Source organism: Cygnus atratus, chromosome 15 (assembly GCF_013377495.2).
Source record: "Cygnus atratus isolate AKBS03 ecotype Queensland, Australia chromosome 15, CAtr_DNAZoo_HiC_assembly, whole genome shotgun sequence".
Classification (NCBI taxonomy): Eukaryota; Metazoa; Chordata; class Aves; order Anseriformes; family Anatidae; genus Cygnus; species Cygnus atratus.
The window spans coordinates 9735357-9739680 of NC_066376.1; positions in this window are offsets into that span (position 1 = coordinate 9735357).

A 4324-nucleotide genomic window follows, 5' to 3' on the forward strand; every position below is an offset into this window, starting at 1 on the left:
GGAAACACCATTCCTGATTTTAAATGCATAATCAAATTTGCATCCAATTTCCATGCTTATTAAAGCAAAATAATTTGTTTCTCTCTGCACATGAAGAGTTTCACTCCTCTAGTAACAAAGAGGGCTGTTTCAGTCAGGCTGGGAATCACAGGTGCTGGTTAAAATCCATCGGGCATGTCCTGATGGCAGAAAATCAGCCATGCAGGACCCAAGTCTGTAGCTGTGCATTTGATGAACTTTTTGAGCTTGTCTGCCTAAGAGAGATCATCCACATCTGTCACCCACCACGTGCAGCAAGGAAAGGGGAGACAAAGGCATGGGAAGCATCCCTCTCAGAAGGAGCAAACCCTATGGTACAAAACAGAGAACATGAACGTGCTTCCTACTTTAACACAGCAAACAGTAGAGACCATAAAACCAAAATAGTCCGTTTTCCTGTGGTTTACTTAAGTGTTTATTACTTTCTTTCATGGCTAATAGTAGGAAGTGAGAAGTTGATGCTCATTTACCAAAATGCAATGCAGCATTAAATAAATAAATAAAAGTAGCCAGAGTCACTGTGATAAGAGATCTGTGAAGAAATTGGAGTCTTCATGATGGGAATTTAATTATTCTAGTATCGACAAGAATGAGAATTAAAGGAGGAATCAACAGGCTGACTTCCACAAGCAGTAAAAAACAGGTTTATCTTTCACTGTTTATTGAGCTCTTAGATATGACAAATTCAATAATGGTCCGGTGGGTGTTTAGTGCTTTATGATAATATATCACTGGGCTTAAAGTAATCATGGTCTTAGGCTATGAAGGTAACAAATAAGACTTCAGACAGCATCATGTTGTTAAGCTCAAATATTCCCAGAAAGATGGTAGGAAGGGAGGGGGGAGAACAAGGGAAAAGAAGTGATTTTTAAAGCAAACAGAGTAAATAATACAATCACGTTGATCCCAGTAATAGCAAACAGTTAAAAGTGATAATGGAAGTTACTGAAGTAAAGCAACAACATATCAAATACAGACAGAAAGCAATTACAAAAGGTATAATAGAAAATTGAAAGGACAAGCTAGCTGATGTAAAAAGCTCACAAAAGCTCTGTAAAACATTCAAGGGGAAAAAGTTGCACCTGCTAATAATAATCCACAAAGGCTCAGGGAATGCTAATTAGCAAAGAGCTGCTCTTCGTGTGTACAAAGACGTACGGACCTGTTCCAGGTTTAAACAACCGAATGACAGAGATTAAACTCATCGTTGTTCCTTTAAAAGTTAAAAAAATCACAGAGTTCTGGCATTGGCCAGTAATGCACCAGAAATAGATTTACTGGATTTTCAGAGATTTTCTAAGGCCACCAATCTATCTGTAAGAAAAACATGACTTAGTGCACATTACACGGACCCACCACTCAGCGTGATTTGAGCCAACACCGCTGTGCACAACTCGGGAAATCTGATCGCCTTCAGGCTTTGTCTACCCTTCTCATTTTATTGCACCTACCTTTGCAACAAACTCAGTTTAAATTACTTGCAGACTGGAAAAAAAAAATAGAAATAAAGATACCATACAAATTAGGGAATACTGTATAGGAGACAAAATCATCGCAGGGTTCAATTATATGTTCAGTCTCAGCTTTCACAGATTAGTCACTTACATGTCTAGTAGGATTTTGAAAGGCAGTTTACCTTCAAAATCCTCAATGTCTGTTTTCTTAGCAGAGGGCTGAGGAGGGTGCTCACTGCTTATTATGAGAGCTGTTTCTATCCGAAGAACAGAAATGAACAAAGACAGCAGCAGGGATCAAGTTGTGGTCACAGATACAGGGTCTGGATGGGTGATGCTGAAGGCCCCCAGTGTTCCTTTTCTGTTTTCATAGTGTAGACATATTTGCCGATAGAAATCAAAATCGACACCATGGTACCGAACTGCCAAAGCAGAGGGTGTTCTGTCTGATCCTGCTGTCAGCCTTGGCTAAACTCATTTTATTTCCTTTCTTTAGTGGGATAGAGAAGCTTGCAAGGATCATACCTATCCACTATGTAAAAAGCAGCCTGCAAGGAGGTGGGGAGCCCCATCCTGCACATCAGTGCATAAAGCAGCGACACTCATTTCAGAGATTCCCTCCTGAAATCCTATCCTCTGCAGGCAGAGGAACACCAAGCTGGCTGACCCATCAGGTACTTCACCCCGTTCTGCCCCGAAGAGATCTGCAGAGCTAATCTCACTGTACATTACCTTTTTTTCCCAAACATGATTGTAATTTAAAAAATGAACACTTAACCCCAGGGATCTGTTGACAAATATGTATATTACTAAATAGTACCACTTAGCAAATATTGAAACTTAGACTTAAAAAAATAAAGGCAACAAGGACTATTGTAAAGAAACCTGTGCTTCTCTACCCTTGCTGAAAAGGCTCATTCCCCCATTTTTAGTATTCATTCTCTTGCACGTGTTTTTTTTTTAAATTGCTGCATTTTTACTTAACAACATTGTTGCTTATGCAGCAAAAATACTTTTGGAATCTGACTTCATCTGACAGCCATAATAAAGAGAATGCTTTAGAAATTAAGCTGAATCATCTATACGGAAATTGTAAAACTCAGTATTAATGATCCATTTCATTCTTAAACAATAGAATTCTGTGCATCACTGATGAGACAGCCAAATATATGTAATATATTGTTGCTTTAAAAAGAAAAGTAAGTAACATGCAATGCTACCTTCATCCAGAAGGCCTTATTCTCCTTTCCAAGATTCAGATGTTTGCCTGTATTCAGCTCTCTATGCAAATGAATTGACTGTTCTTTCACTATTATGCCTGCAAAAAAGAATACAAAACAATGAGCCTCGAGTGTTTCCTAGTAAGAGTCAACATCTAAATGTTAGTCCCACTTGGCATGTATTAATAGAAATAAATTAAAGCCGCAACAATGAAAACAGAAGCTGCTTTAACTGACATTTTCAGTAGGAAATACTGCAAAGGCCAGTTCAGCTCTTACTGAAGCCTTGCTTTTAAGAGCACAAAATCAACTGCAAACCTTAGCCGTGCAGAGCCAGCAATACCTACAAACTCAATTCAGAAGAGTGCAGAAGGTAGTTCTAAACTGAACCCCGCTGTTTCTGCACTGAAAAGCCCAGAAATACAGTCACACAGAATAAATATTGTGTAGAGCTGCATGCTGTTACACCAGCCCTGGGGCTGTGGGATGAAGGGCTGTGAGAACTGCAGAGGTCCCCAGGTACCACCCGGGCTCTGAACTGAGCAGTTGGAGGCAGAAGTTTGCCCATGCAGACCACCACGCTCATACAAATACCTCCTCCCAGGGTGTGCTGGGCTGGCATGCACATCTCTCAATCTATTTTTGTTTTATCCATGTGGCTCTGGGGATTTGAAAGACCACATTGCTGATTTTCTTCCTTGGCTCTGTATATCTGATTATTGGTTTCTAAATATAATCGGAGATATTGATTTCTTGACATTTAGTACACAAGTTCTGCTTTAGAAAATTATCCCATGCATCAGTTTTCACCGTGTTCTCAAATAGCACCATGACTTCTCTGCCAAGTGAGAAAGAGGAAGCTACAGTTTTTGTTAGGAATAAACACTTCAAAAGCAGAACAAACCTCAAACATGGGGCTGGAAGCAAGCAGGCCACCCATGTGTTGCAGAAATGAAAGAACAGAAGAATTTGAGCAAGGCACCAGGCAAATCCTAGAGGCAAAGCTGTCCACACAGGATAGGCATGGGCTCATGGTGACGATTCCCCTTTTGGGCTGCTCCCCGCCTCAGCCCCACCACTGCAAGCCCATCACTGCCCTGCCACCTGTGTGCTCTAGTCCCAGAGGCTGTTCTCTGCACCAACACAGTGCAGCCCCAGCTGTCCTTACCCTTTCAGGCTCACACATCTGATCAGCATATACAATTCTTCTGGACAAATCAGTATCAGGATAAAATTACTATGAAACCTCACTTGCAAAAGTCTGGCACAAACCCATTTTCTGTACTCACGCACTCAGACATTTTGTCTCTCCCAACTCACTACCGCTGTCAGAGGCTGCAAGAACTATTTACAAAAGCTGATCCTGAGATCTTCAGTTAGCAAGGGAAAATGGATGTCACAAACCAAATTGATTCTGTCAACAAATTAGCAAGCATTAATGCCTTTTTATTAACAGCATTCCCAGTGTTTAATGTCAATCATCAGCAAGTCCCACAGTTCAGAGGTCAGAATATCTTGTTGTCCCTCAAGTCATATGAAACGTTAATTTCTTCCTCATACATTTCCCCCAAGTAGCAATTCCTTTATCAACATTCACCAGACTAAAATAAG